Here is an 11841-nt window from a genome sequence, read left to right as displayed (position 1 = left end):
GCTGTTCTAGCTTCTTGTGTTACCTCGTGCTTCTAGTTCCTGTTTATATCCCTGTGTTTCCTCGTGCTTCAGCTTGCTGTTCATGTTCCTTGTGTTACCTCGTGCTTCTGGTTCCTATTCATGTTCCTTGCTTATTTGTAAGTAAAGTCAGTTCATTCCTCCAACTCCCTCGTGTTTGGCATGCATTTGGGCCCAGCCTTACCACAAACCTAACATAATCACTTTAATAACTTTTTTATCAAAGTAGACAACTTAAGATCTCACATGCAGTTAGATGATCTCAATTTAACATGCAGTATTGTTAGCAGCACAACAAGACACAGTTGAAGAGATGTTACTTTCTTTCCCAGACGATACATCTCCTGGTAACCTAGATTGGAAACTTCTTAGTATTGTAGCCAGGCAGCTCTCCAAACAGATTTGTCATGTTTTTAATAGCTGTCTACTCACTGGTACTTGTCTCGAGCTATGGAAAGTGTCTAAAATCATACCCTTAACCCAAGGTAACCCAGAGCAGGTTTCACTCTAAATAAGACACTTGAGAAGATAATATATTATCAATATAATCATTTTAATCAAATTTTGAATTATTTTAGTAGAAAAACTACCAACAAAAGCACAGCATGCTTATAGACCAAGGCACTCTACTAGTATGGCATTAGTACACATGACTGATCAATGGTTTAACATACATGGAAAAGAAATTTGCAGGAGTTGTGCTTATGGATTTTACAGCAGCTTTTGATGTCATTGACCACAGTATAAAATCAAATGTTATGGTTTTTCACCTCTTGCTCTGGCATGGATGAAGAGTCACCTCTCTTGCAGGACACAGCAAGTATTTTTAATGGCAGTTTTTCTGACAGCAAAGAAATATCTTGAGGTGTTCAACGGAGGAGTTGCTTATGTCCACTTTTATTCCAAATTTTCATTAATGACTTAACATATGTTAAAAATGCGCATGTAGTTATGTATGCCAGTGACTCAACCCTGTACTGTGCGTCACCAACTTTAGCGGAGCTTAGAGAGAAACTAGATGTTGGAGTTGTATAGTATCACTAAATGGGTGAGAATTAGCAAATTGGTACCAAACATTTCCAAAACAAAATGTATTTGCAAGTAAGAATGTTCTTGCTAACAAGAAGTCGCAGTCAATTTGTCTATAGATGTGATATCAATTGAGCAGATTGTTTTGCAGTCACTTGTTTTGTCACACCTTGAGTACTGCCCAGTTATTTGATAGAGTGCTGCTGAGAGAAACATCTTTAAAAAACCCTTCAAACTGCACAGAACAGAGCAGCTAGGTTAGCTCACATTGTTCTTTTCTTACTAATGTGTGTGAGATGCATAATCGATTGTCATGGCTAACGGTAGAAGCAAAATTAAAATCTCGTCTTGTGTTATTCATGTGAAATGTTATATGGACTATTACTCCACACTTTTGTGTTGAAAAACTAATATATACAGGTTTTTGTCGTGGGTACAAAACACGCCAAGTGAGCACTGATGGTGCAGTGTGGATGAACTCTCCTTTATAGAGCTTCTTCTGCTTGGAATCTGCGCCTCATTAACATTTGACAGACCAAGAATAGATTTTCTTTTAAAAGGTTAATAAAACAAAATTTGATAAATGTTCTGCACCTTCCTTCGCCTACATTTTCTTCGCATTTGTGATAATCAGTTTTCATTGTACATTATTATTGTTTATTGTTTTACTGTTTTACATGTAGAGTTATTTTAGTTGTTTTAACTATTTTCTGTTTTTGGCTTGTTTTGTTTTTTCTGCTATATTGGCATATTGTGATTTTAATAATTGTTTGTTTTATTTGTTGTTTGTGTGTGGACCCAGGAAGACTAGCGAACACTGTGTGGAAGGTAATGGGAATCCAAATAAAGAATAAAGGTCTAGTTTATATATTATTACTGTGAAAGTATCAAATCGCTCAGTCCACAGAGAAATGCACACAGCCTGCATTCAGAAACTGAGCCTTAAAACCAGCCGTCTGGACTTCTGGGACTTTGATGTCACAACAAAGCAGGCACGCTCTTCTGATTGGCTCGCTGACCTGTTGTTACTAGAGCTCCAGAGAGAAGCCTGAGAGAGGAAATGTAAAGATATTGTCCTGCTATAGAACCAGTCAGGATTCCAGCAGTGTTAGCATTAGCTTAGTGACTTGTACACATCAGTGAATAAGACTCATGTTTCTCATCACACACCAGTGTCAGGTAGTAAAGTAGAGACCAGCCTTAATCTGTTGGTCAGTTAAAGCCCCTGTCCTCATAAGGAGGATGGGTGTAATTGATCCCTGACGTTTGGCACAGACACAAAACCTTTTCTGATACTTAGCTTGAGAAATATTAGCTCTCAGTTCTCACATGTGAAATGTCTACACACAAACTACCAAACATAATAATTATAACCTAAATGAAAGTCTTAAATTAGCAAAAGTCTGATTTAAATTGGGAACTGACTGATCAGATTTTAACAAGGTTATGAATCTGAAATTTATGAACAACTTTCAGTAACTGACACATTCTGGATGTTTTCTTTTTTTTTTACATTGGCTCCTACTGAACATGTTGATCTATAAACCCCCTCACACATATTTACTATGATTTAAAAAACATTTCCGTTACTGCTGTTCCATTTATCGAATCTTCAGAGAGGTGGTTTTGTTTTTCATATAAAATCAGATACATAAAAGAGGAGCTGAAATGAAAAACTCTGAAGAATAGTTGTAACTGGATACGTTTATTTATCCACAAAATAAAATAACATCAGTAATAAATCTTTCTGCTGTTTGAATTGAACTTTCACACAGACAGGTCACTCAACTCACAAGCGAAGTGGAGTCCCTCCCAAATTTCTGGGGCTGCCCCTTAACAGCCAACCAAACGTCAGCTGACCGTTTTGGTTGGTCGCAGGAAAAACACTCAACAGGAAATGGTGACACTCAGTCACTCGTCTACACGTCTGGTCCCTGAGGTTATTAGATGATAGTGTCTTTGTTCAACAGACTGATCTTATTCACTAATAAATAATGTAAAATAACTTCTTTGTTTGACTCTGACAACCCTCCTGTCTTATAGCAGTGTTATGGCAACTCTGAGGGGACACACTTCTTCCAACATGGAGACAACCTGTAAACACAGGACACTGTTACAGTCATTACACACTGCTATGTCAGACAGGAAGTCCATAGTGTGGATCATTTCTAGAGGCTAAAGGACGACCCCAAGAAGGCGACATAAAAACACTCACCTGTCATTCAACCTCAACCTCAAACATGTCATTAGAATTAGAAACATGTAAGTAGCCTAACTTTAGCCACTTAGTATGGCTGCTCCCTGCTGGTTGTAATTCAGTCTTACAGCTTCATCAGTGTCGTTGACAGACGGCCAACTTCCTGGACTCGTTTCTAAATTGTATATTTTAAAGGCTCATTATTACAGTTTTGCATTTCTCTGTAATGTAACTCAGTGTTAGCAGTTTTAATCATAACATCTTTCTCAGCCCTGGACTCAAACTATTTTCTGATGCCCCCCCCAAAAATATACATTTAAATAATTAAATTTATAATATAAACGCGCAACGATAGAAGGACTTGGTGTTGGGGACAGCCCTACAAATGCTTAATATTGCAGTTTGAAGTGAAACTAGGTGACCTCAGTCTGGCTCAGAACAAACACTCAACATGCTCCACCTTCCTCACTGAGCAGTTACAGAGTCCTGTAAGGATGGTCTCTGTCCAGCAGGGGGAGCTCTGGTCAGGATGGTGTCCTCTTCTCTGTGGTTGTCAAACTTTAATGAGAATCTGACAATTGTGAGTAAGTGTTAAGCAAATGTCCACTGCTGGAAGAACACACAAACACACAAACACACACACACACACACACACACACACACACACACACACACACACACACACACACTGTTGCAGCCTTAGGTTCAGCCACAATGCTATCTGCTGTTATCATCACAGAGATGATCAACTGATGCGGCTGTCTTGCTCTTTAAACAGTGTGGAGTAACAAACAGATTGACATTACAGGATCAAACCAAACTCACTTCATGTCACAGATGAGAATAAGAACATGTGTCATTTGACATATTAAAAGAAGCCCAGCATGAATGATGTGTTTGTTTTTTTGCAGGATATTATATATATATATACCCGCTAATTCAGGAACTGGACCCCAGAGGCCAGTGAGTAACTAAAGGACTGTTTTGAGAACACGGATTGGAATGTACTGTTGGAGTCAAAGGAAAATGACAAGAGACTGACCTTGACAGAATGGCTGAATGTAACATGGACTAACTAAGTTAACATGAACTTCTGTATGGACACTGTAATACCAGCAAGGACTGTACACTGCTTTCCAAACAACAAACCCTGGATCTCCAGTAACATCAAGACCTTCCTCAACCAGAAAAAGGAGGCCTTCAGGGATGGAGACAGGGAGAAGCTCTGGTGTGTGCAACATGAGCTGAAGAGGAGATTAAAGCAGAGGAAGGGGGACTACAAAAAGAAAGTAGAGAGGAAGAGGCAGCACAACAACATGAGAGAGGTGTGGAAGGAGCTCAAAAGGAGTCCTGGAAAAGCAACTGGCCCGGATGGTGTGTGTCCGATGCTGTTAAAAGACTGTGCAGCCCAGCTGGCTGAACCTCTCCTGAGGGTCTTCAACTTAAGTCTACAAACAGGGAGGGTCTGAGTTCTGTGGAAAACAACGTGTCTTGTTCCAGTACCTAAAGTAGGCCGACCAGATGGCATAAATGACTACAGACCCTCCCTCCCTTTTCTGCCCTCTGAGGCCAGAACATGCACTAGGCCCTGTAGCATACACACCTGGCCTGGCATCAGTCACAAGCCATTAAAGAAGTTAATTGTAAGCACATACAGAGTTATGGACCCAAATTTGACACTACTCTTCCCACCATCAAACTATCAAATTGATAGGAAACAGAGACAAAGGTACCTAAAAAAAAAACACAATAAATTCCATGTAGCGTACTTTCTCTTTCACTCCTTTATTTTAAAATACGAATAAAAAAACAAAAAAACAAAGAAAAATGGCATGTAGCCTTCAAGAATTTAAAATAAACATTACTGTGCTAAAATATACAGTCAGTCAACTTTTTATTGCAGAGCATTTTAATACTTAGATATATTTCCATATGCGACTCTTCTGGCTTATTCTTTCGACGAGCTGTGGTGCTGCAGCTGGACCAAGTTGTGTGCCTGAGCTTGTCGCCATCTTCCATTTGGTATTGCAGCTAGACTGCAGCCTAGTAGTGGACGTTCCTCATCCTCCCTTTGGCAGAGGCAGAGCATGTGCGGGAGAAACTGTGTTTAAATGTGTTCCGAGTCACTCATATGTTGCCAGTGATGCAGTAATTAGTGCTAATGTTCTTTTACATATGTTTTTGGTAGATTACTGTAACTTTTGAGGTAACGTTTGCAACATGAGATAAGTTGTTCATACAGTAAATGACATCCTGCTTGTTCGCAATGAGACCTGATGCGCAAGCGGGCGTGACAGGCACTCATTCAACTGCAAATAGGATGTCAATCTTACGTTACTTCCTAAAAGGGTGACCATCAATCTTGTCACATGTCAGTACCTTCGATACCACTAAAAAAATGGTACCATCCCGGTTTTTGCCATGTGGCATCGACTTGGTTCCGTAGTATCGGTTTTGTTAACCACTTGTATTATGATTAATTCCAGGTTTGAATACGAACTCAACACTCGTATTACTTCCATCTGTCATTATTAGTGCCATTAGGTTTATATGTTATTTCATTTAATGTTTTACGGTCATGCAGGAATCAAATCAAATCAAATCAAATCAAATTTATTTATAAAGCACATTTAAAACAACCTGCTGTAAAATCAATAACATAAAAACAACACAGCAAGAACACGAACTGGTGAAAACAGACAGAAATACAACTCTCATACTGAGTCAAAGGCCAAAGAAAAAATATGTGTTTTAAGACTTGATTTAAAAACAGGCAGTGAGGGGGACAGTCTGACATGTAAAGGCAGCTCGTTCCAAAGTTTGGGGGCCGCAACTGAAAAAGCCCGGTCTCCCCTGAGCTTTAGCCTGGATCTGGGCACAGCTAAAAGCGACTGGTCAGCAGACCTGTAGAGGTACATGTGCCACTAAAAGATCTGACAGGTAAAATGGAGCTAGCTCATGTAATGATTTATAAACGAAAGTTAAAATTTTAAAATCATTCCTAAAATGTACAGGGAGCCAGTGAAGGGAGGCCAGTATGGGGGAAATGTGCTCTTGCTTGCCTGTTCCTGTTAAAAGATGAGCTGCTGCATCTTGGACCAACTGTAGTCGTGAGAGGGAGTTCTGGTTAACACCAACATAAAGAGCATTACAGTAGTCAAGGTGGGACAAAATAAAAGCATGGATGACTCTTTCAAAATCATTAAAAGACAGGCAGGACCTGACCTTTGATAAAAGCCTCAGTTGGAAAAAGTTAGATTTCCCAACTGAATTGATGTGTTTGTCCAATTTAAAATCACTGTCCATAATCACACCCAGATTTCTAACAGTGGATTTTACATATGGACTTACAGAGCTCAGGTCTATGTGTGGGCCAACACAGGCACCACTGGGTCCGAATAACAGAACATTAAAGCTTGGATGGCCTTAAACAGAAAGTTACAGTGGCTGTAGGGAAGACCAACGTGCGAGTTAAGGACTTGAGTGAATTTTCTTAAACACAGGTGACTGTCAAAGATTGTCATGAATTCATTTAATAAATCTAAACCCAGTCACATGTATAACATGTTAAGCACTTAACTTACAACCTTACTTACTAACAACCAAACATATGTGATGTATTCAAACACTGTATTTTGCACCTTTTCAAAAGAACACATCATTGGAAAGCTTAATATTTGGTTTATTGAAAATAAGGAAAAGGGAAAGGCTTGAAAAACCCGGGGAATTGAGATGCAATGCTGTCTCATTGAAGGGAATCTTCGGGCTCCATTGAATCTCCCTATGGTTCTTGTGTTGAAAAAGAGGGGACAGACAGAGGAGAGGCTTAGACACACCCATACACCTATACATCAGTGAAGATTCTCAGTCATCCATGTCATGGTTATCTAAGAAAATTGGACTTGGTTTTAGATACTAGAAAAAAGTTCAGAGCTGAAGAAGCCTCTTGGATGAGAGTTGAGATATCTTCAAGTATATAAAACTAAGTCCAGTTGCCCTCAATTCAACCTTTCTTGGACACACCTGTATAGGTTTGCACAGGAAATTGCCTTGAACAATTATTAAAGTTATGGAACTTTATTAGTTTTGATCATCAAAAGCTTTTGCTGCTGATGTTAAACAAAAGTGGCATCAGTTACTGATGTTTTGTTAGTTACTGAGTTTTTTAGTTAAAGTTGAAGGATTGGAATTCTACAAACTAGAGGTTGGCAATATTTACACTTGTGCAACATTAAACTAATCAGTAGTTATACTTAAAGGCATTTATTTACAATGGAGCAGAGTAAAACACAATGTCTAATCTAGTATATATGTGTGTGTAGGGGTATGTGTGTCTGTGGGGACACAAACAAAGGCAAGATGGCCAATTCAAAGTGGTCACTGTGACCACATGACCTGAACAAAGAAGACTACACAAGATGGCGGTAAACAAAGAAACTACTCAAAATGGTTGCTGAGACCACCTGGTGTGTGTGGGGGAGGGAAGGTGTGAGTTTCTTTGTTAGCCTAGCTCATGTAATCTAAAGGTACCAGGTTAGAGGGAGGAGGTTAGCTTCATGTGGGTTCTAGAACTGAGACGTACTACTATGTGTGTGAACATATGAGTACTCGATTAACTGTATGCCTGACCACAACCTAAGCAAACATTACAACAACAAGACCTCAATCAACAAGTACATTAACAAAGTTAAGACTTCTGCTGCTTAGCTATGCTGTGCTATGCTGTGCTGGGAAAGGTTAGGCCCAGTCAGTTAACGTTACCCAGTCCTTGGAACAAACAAAGAGGTCCTTTCCAGTGTTGTTGTAAAGTCCAGTGAGTTGAGAGGCTTCCTGGTGGAGTAAAGTCCTGTCTGGCTGTGTTGCTTTGCTGTTATCTCCTTTGTTCTCCTCACAGAGTTAGCTGTTCCACGCTAACTCTGCTATGACTCCTGTTGCTTGGAAAATCAGCTGGCCTTGTGTCGTAGCTGCTGATTCTGAAGAGAATTTGGTTCACTCTGAGTTAATCCGAAGCAGGTCGCTGCTGTTGAGGAGAAGAGCGTTTGCAGGCTCCTGTGAGAAGGCCGGCGAGAGAGCTGGTTTCTCAGGTGGCAAGGCTGACGTGGGCTGGGGCCTTGTTGCCCTTTGAGGAGCTCTCTCCAGAGCAAGCCAAGAAGAGGAGAGAGAGAGAGAAGAGGGACAAGAGATCTGGTTTTGTTTGGTGACACCCTTGGGGGTCACATGTCACATGCTGACCCATACTGGCTGGCCAATGAGGTACGTGGGGTGAAGGGTCGTCCCCAGGTGTGAACAGTGGGCAACTGTGGGATGTGAGTTCCTTTGTCCACTGGAGCAAAGAAACATCTGGTCTCTTGAATGATGAGTCCCAACATCTGTATAGGGATAATACTCCAAGGTGTTATTATAATGTGGTTGTTGATGATTGATGAGGCCAGATGCAGAAGAAGAGGCAGGTGCTTGTCCATCACTGGGGGTGACTGGACTGGAATTCTGGTCCTGATACAGACAAACGTGATAGGACAATTTGTTTAGATCATACACAGTCTTTCACGATTTGCCATGGTGGACATTTTATGTTTGAATTTATGTTTGGATTTTTGTCACTTCCTGTTTTATTTTGTAGTGAGTTTCCTTGTGTGTCTTGATGGTATTAATTCCTGTCTTTGTCCTGTTTCCGTCTTTGGTGATTGTCTGCCCCGCCCTAATGTGTTTCACCTGTGTTCAACCCTTGCCTCCCTTGTGTCTGTTTAGTCTCTGTGCCCCCTTTGTCTGGGTCGGTTATTCTCCCCTCTGGTATCTTTTCAAGTTCCTTGTGTTACCTTGTGCTTCAGCCTGCTGCTGTATTGTCCTTGGAGTCTGCTGCTGTGTTTGTTCCAGTTACCAGTTAAGTTAAGTAAAGTCTTCCTCGTGTTTCTGGTTCCTGTGATCCCCTGTGTTTCCCCATGCTGTTATGTGCCCATCCTCCCAAAGTCAGACATAACCAGCTATAGGGATGGGTATCATTAGGATTTTGTCTTTATCTTATCCAGATCCTTATCGATTTCTGTAAAAGATAACAAAATGAGACCAAAACTGGGTGATACAGGACAATAATCTATACAGATTTGGATATAAAATATTTTCAATGAAGGTTGGAAATTGTGGGATTTAAAGGTTTTTGTCTGGGTTTTTTTTTTTTTTTTTTAAGGAAAATTTTCAGGATTGGCAGTTTGAGTGTGCAGTTAGCTCTGGTTAGCAAGTGGACTTGCACCTAAAGTGAGACAGCAGACATTGCTGAAGATGCAATAAACATCACAATCCTCTACACTGAAGTTACAACACTGAGCAAGAGAGAGGGGGGGAGAGAGAGAGAGATAAGTTAGTGCTAACTGCTAAGCTAAAGTAACTAGCGGATTTGAACAGCATGTAAATGACTCGCTAAAGGAGCAGGGAGCTCTTGGTGCTGGAGCAGAACTAGTGTAAGTTTAAATGTACAGCAGGTAGACACTGATTAAGAAAACGACAACATTAAATGAGTTCAGACATAGCGGCAATAAACTCAACCAGTAACAGAAACTGACTGAAAATGAGACACCACACTGATGTCAGCACCTCAACACGTGAATGACACCTTTCTCCACTATTAGTGAAAAGACATCACTACAAATGTTCTCAGATAAAATAACAAAGTAAGTCAGTTAAAATGTTTCTGAGTTAAGGTGTGCGTTACATTTGAAATTGGGGCTGGAGGGGTAAAGCATGTTATAGGGTGATAATAATAATATATGATAAAACTATAGAATTAAAGAACATCTTTAGGTTACCAGATATATCAGTTCCCAGGTAAGAACAGCAACAAAATGAACCAATTAATTGCAGTTAGGCACTTTCGAGCCTGAGCATACACCTGATAATTACTAATAAACTCAGTTGGCAATTTATTATTAAAATAGTTTGACAGTTGTTGATTCAGTTAATCACTGTGGAGGATTTAGTGTATATTACACTATAGAGAGGTATTTCTGTTAGTTAGCCTACCTTCACTGATAAAAATGGGGTGGTGGGGGGTATCAAATCCACAGTATTCCCACTAGATTAAAGTAAACTACACTGTACACAACCACACACATATGAGCACACACATACACAGTGCTAATTTGCCTTATACATGCTCTCATAGTTAGAGTAAAAGGGGTAAGAGTTAATGAGTCCAATTAGCCAATAAGAATCAGCTTTGTCCATTTCAAACTGCATTAGTGGCACTTGCTGAGACCTGAGACCTGCTGTTTGCTTTCAGCTTCTGAATTTGTATTGCAGTCAATGGGAGAGCTACTATAGCCACGTTTCTATCGTAGGAACCTTTTGAGGAACTATGCACGTTTCCACCGCAGGAACCAGTGTCTAAATTTAGTAAATTTAGGATAATTGATCGACCCTCAAAAAAGTACCTGGTTGGGAGGTAGTACTTTCCAAAGGTTCAGGAACTTTGGGGGTTGTGGAGTGCAGTGCTGAACATTTCTGACTGGTCGAGTACTCGCTACATTTTATTTGACCTGCGATGTTTAAAAGTCCACAGTGAGTGAGTTAGCACCGAGTGAGCCCAATTATTTTCCACACTGTGAAACAGGTCCGGGAGAAGGTATAAAAACTGAAACAGGCCATAAAAAAAAAATAAAGGACCATATGTCTGCTGCTGTATTTACTGTTGTACTGTCCAGTCTGAACTGTAATCTCTATGAGCACTAACTTGTAAACATCTTTCTGTGTGTGTGTGTGTGTGTGTGTGTGTGTTAACATCACAGAGATCAAAGAGTCTCCTAAGAGCCATGTCGAACAGCTGTGTCTAGCTGGAAGTCCGGACACAGAGCTGAGTGAGATTCTGGCTCAGCAAACCTCTCAAACAACTGCTATTTTTGAAAAGAATTTTAACTCCTGTCAGAGTACTCCCATCCCTTTGAGGCTCACTATTGAAATTCTGTAAGTCTCTGTGCTTAGGTAGACACTTTCTACGAAACAGCACAAATGTGTCTACTATTGAGGAGTAATGTGTGAAGACTGAAATATGTGGCCAGAAGGATGAGTTACACAGAATTTTTCCAGAGGAGTTCAAGAGCTTCTCCCACTCTTAGCGATGATGTCCTCCACTCTATCTCTGAACATTCTATGCAATACACACCCATTATAAAGTCCGAAATTGTCTAAAAATGACACAAAACGTAAACTGCAATTTACTGCTGCACATGTTTAAGTGTGGAGCAGTAGAGCTCCAAAGAGGACTGGTTTTGGTCGTTTTGAAGACCTCTCTCCATTCATTCCCTATGCCATTTACGTTGCCATTCTTACTTGAAATTTTGATATGGACTATGAATAAAATGAATAAGTATGCACAATAATAATATGTATGCCATTGCATTGCAGGCGCATAACTAAATCAATCTCCATCCAGACTATCACACCTGAAAGCACATATCACATGACCATTCACGAACACTGAGCATGTGCAAAATGGAAGGAAGCAGATTGTCTACTCAGTTGTTTAGTTACAGTAAATCCTCTGAACGAGGAACAGTAAAGGCAGTTGTAGCATTGAAATAGAGAATGTTAGCAGCTGTTGTTCAGTT

The sequence above is a fragment of the Seriola lalandi genome, unplaced genomic scaffold (assembly GCF_002814215.2).
Source record: "Seriola lalandi dorsalis isolate HSWRI2012SDOR001 ecotype SW California unplaced genomic scaffold, Sedor1 jcf7180002054578, whole genome shotgun sequence".
NCBI classification, from domain to species: domain Eukaryota; kingdom Metazoa; phylum Chordata; class Actinopteri; order Carangiformes; family Carangidae; genus Seriola; species Seriola lalandi.
This window is presented reverse-complemented; position numbering follows the sequence as displayed.